General features: G+C 52.7%; 1 protein-coding gene across 3 annotated transcripts in view; it reads right to left on the minus strand.

Annotated features, from left to right (window-relative positions):
• LOC121841035 (MAGUK p55 subfamily member 4) overlaps positions 1-19,304 on the minus strand; it is a 76,631-nt gene that overhangs the window by 56,919 nt on the left and 408 nt on the right. The gene's annotated exons all lie outside the window — the stretch shown is intronic.

The raw sequence follows: 19,304 nt of genomic DNA on the forward strand, positions 1-19,304 counted from the left end.
GTCAGGAGCATCCAGGGTTAGGGGTTAGGGTTAGGAGCATCCAGGGTTAGAGTTAGGAGCATCCAGGGTTAGGGTTAGGAGCATCCAGGGTTAGGGTTTAGGGTTAGGAGCATCCAGGGTTAGAGTTAGGAGCATCCAGGGTTAGAGTTAGGAGCATCCAGGGTTAGGGTTAGGAGCATCCAGGGTTAGGGTTAGGAGCATGCAGGGTTAGGAGCATCCAGGGTTAGGTTAGGAGCATCCAGGGTTAGAGTTAGGAGCATCCAGGGTTAGGGTTAGGGAGCATGCAGGGTTAGAGTTAGGAGCATGCAGGGTTAGGGTTAGGAGCATGCAGGGTTAGGGTTAGGAGCATCCAGGGTTAGAGTTAGGAGCATCCAGGGTTAGAGTCAGGAGCATCCAGGGTTAGGGTCAGGAGCATCCAGGGTTAGGGTCAGGAGCATCCAGGGTTAGAGTTAGGAGCATGCAGGGTTAGGGTCAGGAGCATCCAGGGTTAGAGTTAGGAGCATCCAGGGTTAGAGTTAGGAGCATCCAGGGTTAGAGTTAGGAGCATCCAGGGTTAGGGTTAGGAGCATCCAGGGTTAGGAGCATCCAGGGTTAGGGTTAGGAGCATCCAGGGTTAGGGTTAGGAGCATCCAGGGTTAGAGTTAGGAGCATCCAGGGTTAGAGTTAGGAGCATCCAGGGTTAGGAGTTAGGGTTAGGAGCATCCAGGGTTAGGAGCATCCAGGGTTAGAGTTAGGAGCATGCAGGGTTAGGGTTAGGAACATCCAGGGTTAGAGTTAGGAGCATCCAGGGTTAGGGTTAGGAGCATCCAGGGTTAGGAGTCCAGGGTTAGCATCCAGGGTTAGGGTTAGGGGCATCCAGGGTTAGGGTTAGGAGCATGCAGGGTTAGAGTTAGGGAGCATGCAGGGTTAGAGTTAGGAGCATCCAGGGTTAGAGTCAGCATCCAGGGTTAGAGTCAGGAGCATCCAGGGTTAGAGTCTGGAGCATCCAGGGTTAGAGTTAGGAGCATCCAGGGTTAGAGTTAGGAGCATCCAGGGTTAGAGTTAGGAGCATCCAGGGTTAGGAGCATCCAGGGTTAGAGTTAGGAGCATCCAGGGTTAGAGTTAGGAGCATCCAGGGTTAGAGTTAGGAGCATCCAGGGTTAGGTTTAGGAGCATCCAGGGTTAGGGTTAGGAGCATCCAGGGTTAGGGTTAGGAGCATCCAGGGTTAGAGTTAGGAGCATCCAGGGTTAGAGTTAGGAGCATCCAGGGTTAGGTTAGGAGCATCCAGGGTTAGGGTTAGGAGCATCCAGGGTTAGAGTTAGGAGCATCCAGGGTTAGAGTTAGGAGCATCCAGGGTTAGAGTTAGGAGCATCCAGGGTTAGAGTTAGGAGCATCCAGGGTTAGAGTTAGGAGCATCCAGGGTTAGAGTTAGGAGCATCCAGGGTTAGAGTTAGGAGCATCCAGGGTTGAGTTAGGAGCATCCAGGGTTAGAGTTAGGAGCATCCAGGGTTAGAGTTAGGAGCATCCAGGGTTAGGGTTAGGAGCATCCAGGGTTAGGGTTAGGAGCATGCAGGGTTAGTTAGGAGCATGCAGGGTTAGGGTTAGGAGCATCCAGGGTTAGAGTCAGGAGCATGCAGGGTTAGGGAGCATCCAGGGTTAGGAGCATCAGGGTTAGAGTTAGCATCCAGGGTTAGGTTAGGAGCATCCAGGGTTAGAGTTAGGAGCATCCAGGGTTAGGGTTAGGAGCATCCAGGGTTAGAGTTAGGAGCATCCAGGGTTAGAGTTAGGAGCATCCAGGGTTAGGGTTAGGAGCATCCAGGGTTAGAGTTAGGAGCATCCAGGGTCCAGGGTTAGAGCATCCAGGGTTAGGCATCCAGGGTTAGAGTTAGGAGCATCCAGGGTTAGAGTTAGGAGCATCCAGGGTTAGAGTTAGGAGCATCCAGGGTTAGAGTTAGGAGCATCCAGGGTTAGAGTTAGGAGCATCCAGGGTTAGGGTTAGGAGCATCCAGGGTTAGGGTTAGGAGCATCCAGGGTTAGAGTTAGGAGCATCCAGGGTTAGAGTTAGGAGCATCCAGGGTTAGGAGCATCCAGGGTTAGGGTTAGGAGCATCCAGGGTTAGGTTAGGAGCATCCAGGGTTAGAGTTAGGAGCATCCAGGGTTAGAGTCAGGAGCATCCAGGGTTAGAGTTAGGAGCATCCAGGGTTAGGGTTAGGAGCATCCAGGGTTAGGGTTAGGAGCATCCAGGGTTAGAGTTAGGAGCATCCAGGGTTAGAGTTAGGAGCATCCAGGGTTAGGGTTAGGAGCATCCAGGGTTAGAGTTAGGGGCATCCAGGGTTAGAGTTAGGAGCATCCAGGGTTAGAGTTAGGAGCATCCAGGGTTAGGGTTAGGAGCATCCAGGGTTAGGGTTAGGAGCATCCAGGGTTAGGGTTAGGAGCATGCAGGGTTAGGGTTAGGAGCATCCAGGGTTAGAGTTAGGAGCATCAGGGTTAGGTTAGGAGCATGCAGGGTTAGGTTAGGAGCATGCAGGGTTAGGGTTAGGAGCATGCAGGGTTAGGTTAGGAGCATCCAGGGTTAGGTTAGGAGCATCCAGGGTTAGGTTAGGAGCATCCAGGGTTAGAGTTAGGAGCATCCAGGGTTAGGTTAGGAGCATCCAGGGTTAGAGTTAGGAGCATCCAGGGTTAGAGTTAGGAGCATCCAGGGTTAGAGTTAGGAGCATCCAGGGTTAGAGTTAGGAGCATCCAGGGTTAGAGTTAGGAGCATCCAGGGTTAGAGTTAGGAGCATCCAGGGTTAGGGTTAGCATCCAGGGTTAGGGTTAGGAGCATCCAGGGTTAGGTTAGGAGCATCCAGGGTTAGAGTTAGGAGCATCCAGGGTTAGGGTTAGTCCAGGGTTAGGAGCATCCAGGGTTAGAGTTAGGAGCATCCAGGGTTAGGAGCATCCAGGGTTAGAGTTAGGAGCATCCAGGGTTAGAGTCAGGAGCATCCAGGGTTAGGAGTTAGGAGCATCCAGGGTTAGAGTCAGGAGCATCCAGGGTTAGAGTCAGGAGCATCCAGGGTTAGGGTTAGGAGCATCCAGGGTTAGAGTTAGGAGCATCCAGGGTTAGGGTTAGGAACATCCAGGGTTAGGAGCATCCAGGGTTAGGGTTAGGAGCATCCAGGGTTAGGTTAGGAGCATCCAGGGTTAGAGTTAGGAGCATCCAGGGTTAGGGTTAGGAGCATCCAGGGTTAGGGTTAGGAGCATGCAGGGTTAGGAGCATCCAGGGTTAGTTAGGAGCATGTTAGGAGCATCCAGGGTTAGAGTTAGGAGCATGCAGGGTTAGGGTTAGGAGCATCCAGGGTTAGGTTAGGAGCATGCAGGGTTAGGGTTAGGAGCATGCAGGGTTAGGGTTAGGAGCATCCAGGGTTAGAGTTAGGAGCATCCAGGGTTAGAGTCAGGAGCATCCAGGGTTAGGGTCAGGAGCATCCAGGGTTAGGGTTAGGAGCATCCAGGGTTAGAGTTAGGAGCATCCAGGGTTAGGGTCAGGAGCATCCAGGGTTAGAGTTAGGAGCATCCAGGGTTAGAGTTAGGAGCATCCAGGGTTAGAGTCAGGAGCATCCAGGGTTAGGTTAGGAGCATCCAGGGTTAGGAGCATCCAGGGTTAGGGTTAGGAGCATCCAGGGTTAGGGTTAGGAGCATCCAGGGTTAGAGTTAGGAGCATGCAGGGTTAGAGTTAGGAGCATCCAGGGTTAGGAGTTTAGGAGCATCCAGGGTTAGGAGCATCCAGGGTTAGAGTTAGGAGCATCAGGGTTAGGGTTAGGAACATCCAGGGTTAGAGTCAGGAGCATCCAGGGTTAGGGTTAGGAGCATCCAGGGTTAGGGTTAGGAGCATCCAGGGTTAGGAGCATCCAGGGTTAGGGTTAGGGGCATCCAGGGTTAGGGTTAGGAGCATGCAGGGTTAGAGTAAGGATCCAGGGTTAGAGTTAGGAGCATCCAGGGTTAGAGTTAGGAGCATCCAGGGTTAGAGTCAGGAGCATCCAGGGTTAGAGTTAGGAGCATCCAGGGTTAGAGTTAGGAGCATCCAGGGTTAGAGTTAGGAGCATCCAGGGTTAGGAGGAGCATCCAGGGTTAGGAGCATCCAGGGTTAGAGTTAGGAGCATCCAGGGTTAGGGTTAGGAGCATCCAGGGTTAGGTTTAGGAGCATCCAGGGTTAGGGTTAGGAGCATCCAGGGTTAGGAGCATCCAGGGTTAGAGTTAGGAGCATCCAGGGTTAGAGTTAGGAGCATCCAGGGTTAGAGTTAGGAGCATCCAGGGTTAGGGTTAGGAGCATCCAGGGTTAGGGTTAGGAGCATGGGTCCAGGGTTAGAGTTAGGAGCATGCAGGGTTAGGGTTAGGGTTAGCATCCAGGGGGTTAGGGTTAGGAGCATGTTAGAGTTAGAGCATCCAGGGTTAGGGTTAGGAGCATGCAGGGTTAGGGTTAGGAGCATCCAGGGTTAGAGTTAGGAGCATCCAGGGTTAGAGTCAGGAGCATCCAGGGTTAGGGTCAGGAGCATCCAGGGTTAGGTTAGGAGCATCCAGGGTTAGAGTCAGGAGCATGCAGGGTTAGGGTCAGGAGCATCCAGGGTTAGAGTTAGGAGCATCCAGGGTTAGAGTTAGGAGCATCCAGGGTTAGAGTCAGGAGCATCCAGGGTTAGGGTTAGGAGCATCCAGGGTTAGGAGCATCCAGGGTTAGGGTTAGGAGCATCCAGGGTTAGGGTTAGGAGCATCCAGGGTTAGGGTTAGGAGCATGCAGGGTTAGAGTTAGGAGCATGCAGGGTTAGGAGCATGCAGGGTTAGGAGCATCCAGGGTTAGGAGTTAGGAGCAGCATCCAGGGTTAGAGTTAGGAGCATCCAGGGTTAGGGTTAGGAACATCCAGGGTTAGAGTCAGGAGCATCCAGGGTTAGGGTTAGGAGCATCCAGGGTTAGGGTTAGGAGCATCCAGGGTTAGGAGCATCCAGGGTTAGGGTTAGGGGCATCCAGGGTTAGGGTTAGGAGCATGCAGGGTTAGAGTTAGGAGCATGCAGGGTTAGAGTAAGGAGCATCCAGGGTTAGAGTCAGGAGCATCCAGGGTTAGAGTCAGGAGCATCCAGGGTTAGAGTCTGGAGCATCCAGGGTTAGAGTTAGGAGCATCCAGGGTTAGAGTTAGGAGCATCCAGGGTTAGAGTTAGGAGCATCCAGGGTTAGGAGCATCCAGGGTTAGAGTTAGGAGCATCCAGGGTTAGAGTTAGGAGCATCCAGGGTTAGAGTTAGGAGCATCCAGGGTTAGGTTTAGGAGCATCCAGGGTTAGGGTTAGGAGCATCCAGGGTTAGGGTTAGGAGCATCCAGGGTTAGAGTTAGGAGCATCCAGGGTTAGAGTTAGGAGCATCCAGGGTTAGGGTTAGGAGCATCCAGGGTTAGGTTAGGAGCATCCAGGGTTAGAGTTAGGAGCATCCAGGGTTAGAGTTAGGAGCATCCAGGGTTAGAGTTAGGAGCATCCAGGGTTAGAGTTAGGAGCATCCAGGGTTAGAGTTAGGAGCATCCAGGGTTAGAGTTAGGAGCATCCAGGGTTAGAGTTAGGAGCATCCAGGGTTAGAGTTAGGAGCATCCAGGGTTAGGTTAGGAGCATCCAGGGTTAGAGTTAGGAGCATCCAGGGTTAGGGTTAGGAGCATCCAGGGTTAGGTTAGGAGCATGCAGGGTTAGGAGCATGCAGGGTTAGGGTTAGGAGCATCCAGGGTTAGAGGAGCATGCAGGGTTAGGTTAGGAGCATCCAGGGTTAGGAGCATCCAGGGTTAGAGTTAGGAGCATCCAGGGTTAGGGTTAGGAGCATCCAGGGTTAGAGTTAGGAGCATCCAGGGTTAGGGTTAGGAGCATCCAGGGTTAGGGTTAGGAGCATGCAGGGTTAGAGTTAGGAGTATCCAGGGTTAGGGTTAGGAGCATCCAGGGTTAGGAGCATCCAGGGTTAGAGTTAGGAGCATCCAGGGTTAGGAGCATCCAGGGTTAGGTTAGGAGCATCCAGGGTTAGAGTCAGGAGCATCCAGGGTTAGAGTTAGGAGCATCCAGGGTTAGAGTCAGGAGCATCCAGGGTTAGAGTCAGGAGCATCCAGGGTTAGGGTTAGGAGCATCCAGGGTTAGAGTTAGGAGCATCCAGGGTTAGGGTTAGGAGCATCCAGGGTTAGGAGCATCCAGGGTTAGGGTTAGGAGCATCCAGGGTTAGAGTTAGGAGCATCCAGGGTTAGAGTTAGGAGCATCCAGGGTTAGGGTTAGGAGCATCCAGGGTTAGGGTTAGGAGCATCCAGGGTTAGAGTTAGGAGCATGCAGGGTTAGGAGCATCCAGGGTTAGGAGGAGCATGCAGGGTTAGGGTTAGGAGCATGCAGGGTTAGAGTTAGGAGCATGCAGGGTTAGGGTTAGGAGCATCCAGGGTTAGAGTTAGGAGCATCCAGGGTTAGAGTTAGGAGCATCCAGGGTTAGAGTTAGGAGCATCCAGGGTTAGAGTTAGGAGCATCCAGGGTTAGAGTTAGGAGCATCCAGGGTTAGAGTTAGGAGCATCCAGGGTTAGAGTTAGGAGCATCCAGGGTTAGGGTTAGGAGCATCCAGGGTTAGGGTTAGGAGCATCCAGGGTTAGGGTTAGGAGCATGCAGGGTTAGGGTTAGGAGCATCCAGGGTTAGAGTTAGGAGCATTTAGGAGCATCCAGGGTTAGGGTTAGGAGCATGCAGGGTTAGGGTTAGGAGCATGCAGGGTTAGAGTTAGGAGCATGCAGGGTTAGGGTTAGGAGCATGCAGGGTTAGAGTTAGGAGCATCCAGGGTTAGAGTTAGGAGCATCCAGGGTTAGAGTTAGGAGCATCCAGGGTTAGAGTTAGGAGCATCCAGGGTTAGAGTTAGGAGCATCCAGGGTTAGAGTTAGGAGCATCCAGGGTTAGAGTTAGGAGCATCCAGGGTTAGGGTTAGTTAGGAGCATCCAGGGTTAGAGTTAGGAGCATCCAGGGTTAGGGTTAGGAGCATCCAGGGTTAGGGTTAGGAGCATCCAGGGTTAGGGTTAGGAGCATGCAGGGTTAGAGTTAGGAGCATCCAGGGTTAGGGTTAGGAGCATCCAGGGTTAGGAGCATCCAGGGTTAGAGTTAGGAGCATCCAGGGTTAGGAGCATCCAGGGTTAGAGTTAGGAGCATCCAGGGTTAGAGTCAGGAGCATCCAGGGTTAGAGTTAGGAGCATCCAGGGTTAGAGTCAGGAGCATCCAGGGTTAGAGTCAGGAGCATCCAGGGTTAGGGTTAGGAGCATCCAGGGTTAGAGTTAGGAGCATCCAGGGTTAGGGTTAGGAGCATCCAGGGTTAGGAGCATCCAGGGTTAGGGTTAGGAGCATCCAGGGTTAGAGTTAGGAGCATCCAGGGTTAGAGTTAGGAGCATCCAGGGTTAGGGTTAGGAGCATCCAGGGTTAGGGTTAGGAGCATGCAGGGTTAGGAGCATCCAGGGTTAGAGTTAGGAGCATGCAGGGTTAGGAGCATCCAGGGTTAGAGTTAGGAGCATGCAGGGTTAGGGTTGGGAGCATGCAGGGTTAGAGTTAGGAGCATGCAGGGTTAGGGTTAGGAGCATGCAGGGTTAGGGTTAGGAGCATCCAGGGTTAGAGTTAGGAGCATCCAGGGTTAGAGTCAGGAGCATCCAGGGTTAGGGTCAGGAGCATCCAGGGTTAGGGTAAGGAGCATCCAGGGTTAGAGTCAGGAGCATGCAGGGTTAGGGTCAGGAGCATCCAGGGTTAGAGTTAGGAGCATCCAGGGTTAGAGTTAGGAGCATCCAGGGTTAGAGTCAGGAGCATCCAGGGTTAGGGTTAGGAGCATCCAGGGTTAGGAGCATCCAGGGTTAGGGTTAGGAGCATCCAGGGTTAGGGTTAGGAGCATCCAGGGTTAGAGTTAGGAGCATGCAGGGTTAGAGTTAGGAGCATGCAGGGTTAGGAGCATGCAGGGTTAGGAGCATCCAGGGTTAGGAGCATCCAGGGTTAGAGTTAGGAGCATGCAGGGTTAGGGTTAGGAACATCCAGGGTTAGAGTCAGGAGCATCCAGGGTTAGGTTAGGAGCATCCAGGGTTAGGGTTAGGAGCATCCAGGGTTAGGAGCATCCAGGGTTAGGGTTAGGGGCATCCAGGGTTAGGGTTAGGAGCATGCAGGGTTAGAGTAAGGAGCATGCAGGGTTAGAGTTAGGAGCATCCAGGGTTAGAGTCAGGAGCATCCAGGGTTAGAGTCAGGAGCATCCAGGGTTAGAGTCTGGAGCATCCAGGGTTAGGTTAGGAGCATCCAGGGTTAGAGTTAGGAGCATCCAGGGTTAGAGTTAGGAGCATCCAGGGTTAGGAGCATCCAGGGTTAGAGTTAGGAGCATCCAGGGTTAGAGTTAGGAGCATCCAGGGTTAGGTTTAGGAGCATCCAGGGTTAGGGTTAGGAGCATCCAGGGTTAGGGTTAGGAGCACCCAGGGTTAGAGTTAGGAGCATCCAGGGTTAGAGTTAGGAGCATCCAGGGTTAGGGTTAGGAGCATCCAGGGTTAGGGTTAGGAGCATCCAGGGTTAGAGTTAGGAGCATCCAGGGTTAGAGTTAGGAGCATCCAGGGTTAGAGTTAGGAGCATCCAGGGTTAGAGTTAGGAGCATCCAGGGTTAGAGTTAGGAGCATCCAGGGTTAGAGTTAGGAGCATCCAGGGTTAGAGTTAGGAGCATCCAGGGTTAGAGTTAGGAGCATCCAGGGTTAGAGTTAGGAGCATCCAGGGTTAGAGTTAGGAGCATCCAGGGTTAGGGTTAGGAGCATCCAGGGTTAGGGTTAGGAGCATGCAGGGTTAGGAGCATGCAGGGTTAGGGTTAGGAGCATCCAGGGTTAGAGTCAGGAGCATGCAGGGTTAGGAGCATCCAGGGTTAGGAGCATCCAGGGTTAGAGTTAGGAGCATCCAGGGTTAGGGTTAGGAGCATCCAGGGTTAGAGTTAGGAGCATTCAGGGTTAGGGTTAGGAGCATCCAGGGTTAGGAGCATCCAGGGTTAGGTTAGGAGCATCCAGGGTTAGGAGCATCCAGGGTTAGGAGAATCCAGGGTTAGAGTTAGGAGCATCCAGGGTTAGGGTTAGGAGCATCCAGGGTTAGAGTTAGGAGCATCCAGGGTTAGAGTTAGGAGCATCCAGGGTTAGGGTTAGGAGCATCCAGGGTTAGGTTAGGAGCATCCAGGGTTAGAGTTAGGAGCATCCAGGGTTAGGTTAGGAGCATCCAGGGTTAGAGTTAGGAGCATCCAGGGTTAGGTTAGGAGCATCCAGGGTTAGGAGCATCCAGGGTTAGGAGCATCCAGGGTTAGAGTTAGGAGCATCCAGGGTTAGGGTTAGGAGCATCCAGGGTTAGAGTTAGGAGCATCCAGGGTTAGGGTTAGGAGCATCCAGGGTTAGGAGCATCCAGGGTTAGGGTTAGGAGCATCCAGGGTTAGAGTTAGGAGCATCCAGGGTTAGGGTTAGGAGCATCCAGGGTTAGGGTTAGGAGCATCCAGGGTTAGGGTTAGGAGCATCCAGGGTTAGAGTTAGGAGCATCCAGGGTTAGAGTTAGGAGCATCCAGGGTTAGGGTTAGGAGCATCCAGGGTTAGGGTTAGGAGCATCCAGGGTTAGGGTTAGGAGCATCCAGGGTTAGGGTTAGGAGCATCCAGGGTTAGAGTTAGGAGCATCCAGGGTTAGAGTTAGGAGCATCCAGGGTTAGAGTTAGGAGCATCCAGGGTTAGGGTTAGGAGCATCCAGGGTTAGGGTTAGGAGCATCCAGGGTTAGGGTTAGGAGCATCCAGGGTTAGGGTTAGGAGCATCCAGGGTTAGAGTTAGGAGCATGCAGGGTTAGAGTTAGGAGCATGCAGGGTTAGGAGCATCCAGGGTTAGGGTTAGGAGCATCCAGGGTTAGGAGCATCCAGGGTTAGGAGCATCCAGGGTTAGAGTTAGGAGCATCCAGGGTTAGGGTTAGGAGCATCCAGGGTTAGAGTTAGGAGCATCCAGGGTTAGGGTTAGGAGCATCCAGGGTTAGGAGCATCCAGGGTTAGGGTTAGGAGCATCCAGGGTTAGAGTTAGGAGCATCCAGGGTTAGGGTTAGGAGCATCCAGGGTTAGGGTTAGGAGCATCCAGGGTTAGGGTTAGGAGCATCCAGGGTTAGAGTTAGGAGCATCCAGGGTTAGAGTTAGGAGCATCCAGGGTTAGGGTTAGGAGCATCCAGGGTTAGGGTTAGGAGCATCCAGGGTTAGGGTTAGGAGCATGCAGGGTTAGGGTTAGGAGCATCCAGGGTTAGAGTTAGGAGCATCCAGGGTTAGAGTTAGGAGCATCCAGGGTTAGAGTCAGGAGCATCCAGGGTTAGGTTAGGAGCATCCAGGGTTAGGGTTAGGAGCATCCAGGGTTAGGGTTAGGAGCATCCAGGGTTAGGGTTAGGAGCATCCAGGGTTAGAGTTAGGAGCATGCAGGGTTAGAGTTAGGAGCATGCAGGGTTAGGAGCATGCAGGGTTAGGAGCATCCAGGGTTAGGGTTAGGAGCATCCAGGGTTAGAGTCAGGGCATCCAGGGTTAGAGTTAGGAGCATGCAGGGTTAGGGTTAGGAACATCCAGGGTTAGAGTCAGGAGCATCCAGGGTTAGAGTTAGGAGCATCCAGGGTTAGGGTTAGGAGCATCCAGGGTTAGGAGCATCCAGGGTTAGGAGCATCCAGGGTTAGGGTTAGGGGCATCCAGGGTTAGGGTTAGGAGCATGCAGGGTTAGAGTTAGGAGCATGCAGGGTTAGAGTAAGGAGCATCCAGGGTTAGAGTCAGGAGCATCCAGGGTTAGAGTCAGGAGCATCCAGGGTTAGAGTCTGGAGCATCCAGGGTTAGAGTTAGGAGCATCCAGGGTTAGAGTTAGGAGCATCCAGGGTTAGAGTTAGGAGCATCCAGGGTTAGAGTTAGGAGCATCCAGGGTTAGGAGCATTCAGGGTTAGGAGCATCCAGGGTTAGGAGCATCCAGGGTTAGGAGCATCCAGGGTTAGAATTAGGAGCATCCAGGGTTAGAGTTAGGAGCATCCAGGGTTAGAGTTAGGAGCATCCAGGGTTAGGTTTAGGAGCATCCAGGGTTAGGGTTAGGAGCATCCAGGGTTAGGGTTAGGAGCATCCAGGGTTAGGGTTAGGAGCACTCAGGGTTAGAGTTAGGAGCATCCAGGGTTAGAGTTAGGAGCATCCAGGGTTAGGGTTAGGAGCATCCAGGGTTAGGGTTAGGAGCATCCAGGGTTAGAGTTAGGAGCATCCAGGGTTAGAGTTAGGAGCATCCAGGGTTAGGTTAGGAGCATCCAGGGTTAGAGTTAGGAGCATCCAGGGTTAGAGTTAGGAGCATCCAGGGTTAGAGTTAGGAGCATCCAGGGTTAGAGTTAGGAGCATCCAGGGTTAGAGTTAGGAGCATCCAGGGTTAGGGTTAGGAGCATCCAGGGTTAGGGTTAGGAGCATGCAGGGTTAGGAGCATCAGGGTTAGGAGCATCCAGGGTTAGAGTTAGGAGCATCCAGGGTTAGGGTTAGGAGCATCCAGGGTTAGAGTTAGGAGCATCCAGGGTTAGGGTTAGGAGCATCCAGGGTTAGGGTTAGGAGCATCCAGGGTTAGAGTTAGGAGCATCCAGGGTTAGAGTTAGGAGCATCCAGGGTTAGGAGCATCCAGGGTTAGAGTTAGGAGCATCCAGGGTTAGGGTTAGGAGCATCCAGGGTTAGGAGCATCCAGGGTTAGGAGCATCCAGGGTTAGAGTTAGGAGCATCCAGGGTTAGGGTTAGGAGCATCCAGGGTTAGTTAGGAGCATCCAGGGTTAGGGTTAGGAGCATCCAGGGTTAGGGTTAGGAGCATGCAGGGTTAGGGTTAGGAACATCCAGGGTTAGGGTTAGGAGCATCCAGGGTTAGGGTTAGGAGCATGCAGGGTTAGGAGCATCCAGGGTTAGGAGCATCCAGGGTTAGGAGCATCCAGGGTTAGAGTTAGGAGCATCCAGGGTTAGGGTTAGGAGCATGCAGGGTTAGGAGCATGCAGGGTTAGGGTTAGGAGCATCCAGGGTTAGAGTCAGGAGCATGCAGGGTTAGGAGCATCCAGGGTTAGGAGCATCCAGGGTTAGAGTTAGGAGCATCCAGGGTTAGGGTTAGGAGCATCCAGGGTTAGAGTTAGGAGCATCCAGGGTTAGGGTTAGGAGCATCCAGGGTTAGGAGCATCCAGGGTTAGGGTTAGGAGCATCCAGGGTTAGGAGCATCCAGGGTTAGGAGCATCCAGGGTTAGAGTTAGGAGCATCCAGGGTTAGGGTTAGGAGCATCCAGGGTTAGGTTAGGAGCATCCAGGGTTAGAGTTAGGAGCATCCAGGGTTAGGGTTAGGAGCATCCAGGGTTAGGGTTAGGAGCATCCAGGGTTAGAGTTAGGAGCATCCAGGGTTAGGAGCATCCAGGGTTAGAGTTAGGAGCATCCAGGGTTAGGTTAGGAGCATCCAGGGTTAGGAGCATCCAGGGTTAGGAGCATCCAGGGTTAGAGTTAGGAGCATCCAGGGTTAGGGTTAGGAGCATCCAGGGTTAGAGTTAGGAGCATCCAGGGTTAGGGTTAGGAGCATCCAGGGTTAGGGCATCCAGGGTTAGGGTTAGGAGCATCCAGGGTTAGGTTAGGAGCATCCAGGGTTAGAGTCAGGAGCATCCAGGGTTAGGGTTAGGAGCATCCAGGGTTAGGGTTAGGAGCATCCAGGGTTAGAGTTAGGAGCATCCAGGGTTAGAGTTAGGAGCATCCAGGGTTAGAGTCAGGAGCATCCAGGGTTAGGGTTAGGAGCATCCAGGGTTAGGGTTAGGAGCATCCAGGGTTAGGGTTAGGAGCATCCAGGGTTAGGGTTAGGAGCATCCAGGGTTAGGGTTAGGAGCATGCAGGGTTAGAGTTAGGAGCATGCAGGGTTAGGAGCATCCAGGGTTAGGAGCATCCAGGGTTAGGAGCATCCAGGGTTAGAGTTAGGAGCATCCAGGGTTAGGGTTAGGAGCATCCAGGGTTAGAGTTAGGAGCATCCAGGGTTAGGGTTAGGAGCATCCAGGGTTAGGAGCATCCAGGGTTAGGGTTAGGAGCATCCAGGGTTAGAGTTAGGAGCATCCAGGGTTAGGGTTAGGAGCATCCAGGGTTAGGGTTAGGAGCATCCAGGGTTAGGGTTAGGAGCATGCAGGGTTAGGGTTAGGAGCATGCAGGGTTAGGGTTAGGAGCATCCAGGGTTAGAGTTAGGAGCATCCAGGGTTAGAGTTAGGAGCATCCAGGGTTAGAGTCAGGAGCATCCAGGGTTAGGGTTAGGAGCATCCAGGGTTAGGGTTAGGAGCATCCAGGGTTAGGGTTAGGAGCATCCAGGGTTAGGGTTAGGAGCATCCAGGGTTAGAGTTAGGAGCATGCAGGGTTAGAGTTAGGAGCATGCAGGGTTAGGGTTGCAGGGTTAGGAGCATCCAGGGTTAGGGTTAGGAGCATCCAGGGTTAGAGTCAGGAGCATCCAGGGTTAGAGTTAGGAGCATGCAGGGTTAGGGTTAGGAACATCCAGGGTTAGAGTCAGGAGCATCCAGGGTTAGGTTAGGAGCATCCAGGGTTAGGGTTAGGAGCATCCAGGGTTAGGAGCATCCAGGGTTAGGGTTAGGGGCATCCAGGGTTAGGGTTAGGAGCATGCAGGGTTAGAGTAAGGAGCATGCAGGGTTAGAGTAAGGAGCATCCAGGGTTAGAGTCAGGAGCATCCAGGGTTAGAGTCAGGAGCATCCAGGGTTAGAGTCTGGAGCATCCAGGGTTAGAGTTAGGAGCATCCAGGGTTAGAGTTAGGAGCATCCAGGGTTAGAGTTAGGAGCATCCAGGGTTAGAGTTAGGAGCATTCAGGGTTAGGAGCATCCAGGGTTAGGAGCATCCAGGGTTAGGAGCATCCAGGGTTAGGAGCATCCAGGGTTAGGAGCATCCAGGGTTAGGGTTAGGAGCATCCAGGGTTAGAGTTAGGAGCATCCAGGGTTAGAGTTAGGAGCATCCAGGGTTAGGGTTAGGAGCATCCAGGGTTAGGGTTAGGAGCATCCAGGGTTAGAGTTAGGAGCATCCAGGGTTAGAGTTAGGAGCATCCAGGGTTAGAGTTAGGAGCATCCAGGGTTAGAGTTAGGAGCATCCAGGGTTAGAGTTAGGAGCATCCAGGGTTAGAGTTAGGAGCATCCAGGGTTAGAGTTAGGAGCATCCAGGGTTAGAGTTAGGAGCATCCAGGGTTAGGCTTAGGAGCATCCAGGGTTAGGGTTAGGAGCATGCAGGGTTAGGAGCATGCAGGGTTAGAGTTAGGAGCATCCAGGGTTAGAGTCAGGAGCATGCAGGGTTAGGAGCATCCAGGGTTAGGAGCATCCAGGGTTAGAGTTAGGAGCATCCAGGGTTAGGTTAGGAGCATCCAGGGTTAGAGTTAGGAGCATCCAGGGTTAGGGTTAGGAGCATCCAGGGTTAGGGTTAGGAGCATCCAGGGTTAGGGTTAGGAGCATCCAGGGTTAGGGTTAGGAGCATCCAGGGTTAGAGTTAGGAGCATCCAGGGTTAGGGTTAGGAGCATCCAGGGTTAGGGTTAGGAGCATCCAGGGTTAGGGTTAGGAGCATCCAGGGTTAGGGTTAGGAGCATCCAGGGTTAGAGTTAGGAGCATCCAGGGTTAGAGTTAGGAGCATCCAGGGTTAGGAGCATCCAGGGTTAGGAGCATCCAGGGTTAGAGTTAGGAGCATCCAGGGTTAGGGTTAGGAGCATCCAGGGTTAGGAGCATCCAGGGTTAGGAGCATCCAGGGTTAGAGTTAGGAGCATCCAGGGTTAGGGTTAGGAGCATCCAGGGTTAGGGTTAGGAGCATGCAGGGTTAGGAGCATGCAGGGTTAGGGTTAGGAGCATCCAGGGTTAGAGTCAGGAGCATGCAGGGTTAGGAGCATCCAGGGTTAGGAGCATCCAGGGTTAGAGTTAGGAGCATCCAGGGTTAGGGTTAGGAGCATCCAGGGTTAGAGTTAGGAGCATTCAGGGTTAGGGTTAGGAGCATCCAGGGTTAGGAGCATCCAGGGTTAGGGTTAGGAGCATCCAGGGTTAGGAGCATCCAGGGTTAGGAGCATCCAGGGTTAGAGTTAGGAGCATCCAGGGTTAGGGTTAGGAGCATCCAGGGTTAGAGTTAGGAGCATCCAGGGTTAGAGTTAGGAGCATCCAGGGTTAGGGTTAGGAGCATCCAGGGTTAGGGTTAGGAGCATCCAGGGTTAGAGTTAGGAGCATCCAGGGTTAGGAGCATCCAGGGTTAGGAGCATCCAGGGTTAGAGTTAGGAGCATCCAGGGTTAGGGTTAGGAGCATCCAGGGTTAGGGTTAGGAGCATCCAGGGTTAGGGTTAGGAGCATCCAGGGTTAGGGTTAGGAGCATCCAGGGTTAGGGTTAGGAGCATCCAGGGTTAGAGTTAGGAGCATCCAGGGTTAGGAGCATCCAGGGTTAGGAGCATCCAGGGTTAGGTTAGGAGCATCCAGGGTTAGGGTTAGGAGCATCCAGGGTTAGGAGCAGCATCCAGGGTTAGGAGCATCCAGGGTTAGAGTTAGGAGCATCCAGGGTTAGGGTTAGGAGCATCCAGGGTTAGGAGCATCCAGGGTTAGGGTTAGGAGCATCCAGGGTTAGGGTTAGGAGCATCCAGGGTTAGGGTTAGGAACATCCAGGGTTAGGGTTAGGAACATCCAGGGTTAGGGTTAGGAGCATCCAGGGTTAGGGTTAGGAGCATCCAGGGTTAGGAGCATCCAGGGTTAGGAGCATCCAGGGTTAGAGTTAGGAGCATCCAGGGTTAGGGTTAGGAGCATCCAGGGTTAGAGTTAGGAGCATCCAGGGTTAGGGTTAGGAGCATCCAGGGTTAGGAGCATCCAGGGTTAGGGTTAGGAGCATCCAGGGTTAGAGTTAGGAGCATCCAGGGTTAGAGTCAGGAGCATCCAGGGTTAGGGTTAGGAGCATGCAGGGTTAGGGTTAGGAGCATCCAGGGTTAGAGTTAGGAGCATCCAGGGTTAGAGTTAGGAGCATCCAGGGTTAGAGTCAGGAGCATCCAGGGTTAGGGTTAGGAGCATCCAGGGTTAGGGTTAGGAGCATCCAGGGTTAGGGTTAGGAGCATCCAGGGTTAGGGTTAGGAGCATCCAGGGTTAGAGTTAGGAGCATGCAGGGTTAGAGTTAGGAGCATGCAGGGTTAGGAGCATCCAGGGTTAGAGTTAGGAGCATCCAGGGTTAGGGTTAGGAGCATCCAGGGTTAGGAGCATCCAGGGTTAGGAGCATCCAGGGTTAGAGTTAGGAGCATCCAGGGTTAGGGTTAGGAGCATCCAGGGTTAGAGTTAGGAGCATCCAGGGTTAGGGTTAGGAGCATCCAGGGTTAGGAGCATCCAGGGTTAGGAGCATCCAGGGTTAGAGTTAGGAGCATCCAGGGTTAGGGTTAGGAGCATCCAGGGTTAGGGTTAGGAGCATCCAGGGTTAGAGTTAGGAGCATCCAGGGTTAGAGTTAGGAGCATCCAGGGTTAGGGTTAGGAGCATCCAGGGTTAGGGTTAGGAGCATCCAGGGTTAGGGTTAGGAGCATGCAGGGTTAGGGTTAGGAGCATCCAGGGTTAGAGTTAGGAGCATCCAGGGTTAGAGTTAGGAGCATCCAGGGTTAGAGTCAGGAGCATCCAGGGTTAGGGTTAGGAGCATCCAGGGTTAGGGTTAGGAGCATCCAGGGTTAGGGTTAGGAGCATCCAGGGTTAGGGTTAGGAGCATCCAGGGTTAGAGTTAGGAGCATGCAGGGTTAGAGTTAGGAGCATGCAGGGTTAGGAGCATGCAGGGTTAGGAGCATCCAGGGTTAGGGTTAGGAGCATCCAGGGTTAGAGTCAGGAGCATCCAGGGTTAGAGTTAGGAGCATGCAGGGTTAGGGTTAGGAACATCCAGGGTTAGAGTCAGGAGCATCCAGGGTTAGAGTTAGGAGCATCCAGGGTTAGGGTTAAGAGCATCCAGGGTTAGGGTTAGGAGCATCCAGGGTTAGGAGCATCCAGGGTTAGGGTTAGGGGCATCCAGGGTTAGGGTTAGGAGCATGCAGGGTTAGAGTAAGGAGCATGCAGGGTTAGAGTAAGGAGCATCCAGGGTTAGAGTCAGGAGCATCCAGGGTTAGAGTCAGGAGCATCCAGGGTTAGAGTCTGGAGCATCCAGGGTTAGAGTTAGGAGCATCCAGGGTTAGAGTTAGGAGCATCCAGGGTTAGAGTTAGGAGCATCCAGGGTTAGAGTTAGGAGCATTCAGGGTTAGGGCATCCAGGGTTAGGAGCATCCAGGGTTAGGAGCATCCAGGGTTAGAGTTAGGAGCATCCAGGGTTAGGGTTAGGAGCATCCAGGGTTAGAGTTAGGAGCATCCAGGGTTAGAGTTAGGAGCATCCAGGGTTAGAGTTAGGAGCATCCAGGGTTAGGGTTAGGAGCATCCAGGGTTAGGGTTAGGAGCATCCAGGGTTAGAGTTAGGAGCATCCAGGGTTAGAGTTAGGAGCATCCAGGGTTAGAGTTAGGAGCATCCAGGGTTAGAGTTAGGAGCATCCAGGGTTAGAGTTAGGAGCATCCAGGGTTAGAGTTAGGAGCATCCAGGGTTAGAGTTAGGAGCATCCAGGGTTAGAGTTAGGAGCATCCAGGGTTAGGGTTAGGAGCATCCAGGGTTAGGGTTAGGAGCATGCAGGGTTAGGAGCATGCAGGGTTAGGGTTAGGAGCATCCAGGGTTAGAGTCAGGAGCATGCAGGGTTAGGAGCATCCAGGGTTAGGAGCATCCAGGGTTAGAGTTAGGAGCATCCAGGGTTAGGGTTAGGAGCATCCAGGGTTAGAGTTAGGAGCATCCAGGGTTAGGGTTAGGAGCATCCAGGGTTAGGGTTAGGAGCATCCAGGGTTAGGAGCATCCAGGGTTAGGAGCATCCAGGGTTAGGAGCATCCAGGGTTAGGAGGAGCATCCAGGGTTAGGGTTAGGAGCATCCAGGGTTAGGGTTAGGAGCATCCAGGGTTAGGGTTAGGAGCATCCAGGGTTAGGGTTAGGAGCATCCAGGGTTAGAGTTAGGAGCATCCAGGGTTAGAGTTAGGAGCATCCAGGGTTAGGAGCATCCAGGGTTAGGAGCATCCAGGGTTAGAGTTAGGAGCATCCAGGGTTAGGGTTAGGAGCATCCAGGGTTAGGAGCATCCAGGGTTAGGAGCATCCAGGGTTAGAGTTAGGAGCATCCAGGGTTAGGGTTAGGAGCATCCAGGGTTAGGAGCATCCAGGGTTAGGGTTAGGAGCATCCAGGGTTAGGGTTAGGAGCATGCAGGGTTAGGGTTAGGAACATCCAGGGTTAGGGTTAGGAGCATCCAGGGTTAGAGTTAGGAGCATCCAGGGTTAGGGCTAGGAGCATGCAGGGTTAGGGTTAGGAGCATCCAGGGTTAGGGTTAGGAGCATCCAGGGTTAGGGTTAGGAGCATCCAGGGTTAGGGTTAGGAGCATCCAGGGTTAGAGTTAGGAGCATCCAGGGTTAGGGTTAGGAGCATCCAGGGTTAGGGTTAGGAGCATCCAGGGTTAGAGTTAGGAGCATCCAGGGTTAGAGTTAGGAGCATCCAGGGTTAGGAGCATCCAGGGTTAGAGTTAGGAGCATCCAGGGTTAGGGTTAGGAGCATCCAGGGTTAGGAGCATCCAGGGTTAGGAGCATCCAGGGTTAGGAGCATCCAGGGTTAGAGTTAGGAGCATCCAGGGTTAGGGTTAGGAGCATCCAGGGTTAGGAGCATCCAGGGTTAGGGTTAGGAGCATCCAGGGTTAGGGTTAGGAGCATCCAGGGTTAGGGTTAGGAACATCCAGGGTTAGGGTTAGGAGCATCCAGGGTTAGGGTTAGGAGCATGCAGGGTTAGGGTTAGGAACATCCAGGGTTAGGGTTAGGAGCATGCAGGGTTAGGGTTAGGAGCATCCAGGGTTAGAGTTAGGAGCATCCAGGGTTAGGGCTAGGAGCATGCAGGGTTAGGGTTAGGAGCATCCAGGGTTAGGGTTAGGAGCATCCAGGGTTAGAGTTAGGAGCATCCAGGGTTAGGGCTAGGAGCATGCAGGGTTAGGGCTAGGAGCATGCAGGGTTAGGGTTAGGAGCATCCAGGGTTAGGGTTAGGAGCATCCAGGGTTAGAGTTAGGAGCATCCAGGGTTAGGGTTAACTTCCATTGACATTGGTGATCTGTTCTAAAAGTAAACATATGGATGAAGTCAGGGATTAAATGCTAAAACAAACCTCAGATAGTTTTCTCTTATATAATGAGGGATTTATTATACTGTGATTAAAGTCCTTGGACGAGGTCAGATGGTAGATTGTACTGTGGTTTCTTAAAATGAATATTATTTTGAGTACAAAGAAAAA

This window comes from Oncorhynchus tshawytscha, linkage group LG26 (genome assembly GCF_018296145.1).
Source record: "Oncorhynchus tshawytscha isolate Ot180627B linkage group LG26, Otsh_v2.0, whole genome shotgun sequence".
Taxonomy (NCBI): domain Eukaryota; kingdom Metazoa; phylum Chordata; class Actinopteri; order Salmoniformes; family Salmonidae; genus Oncorhynchus; species Oncorhynchus tshawytscha.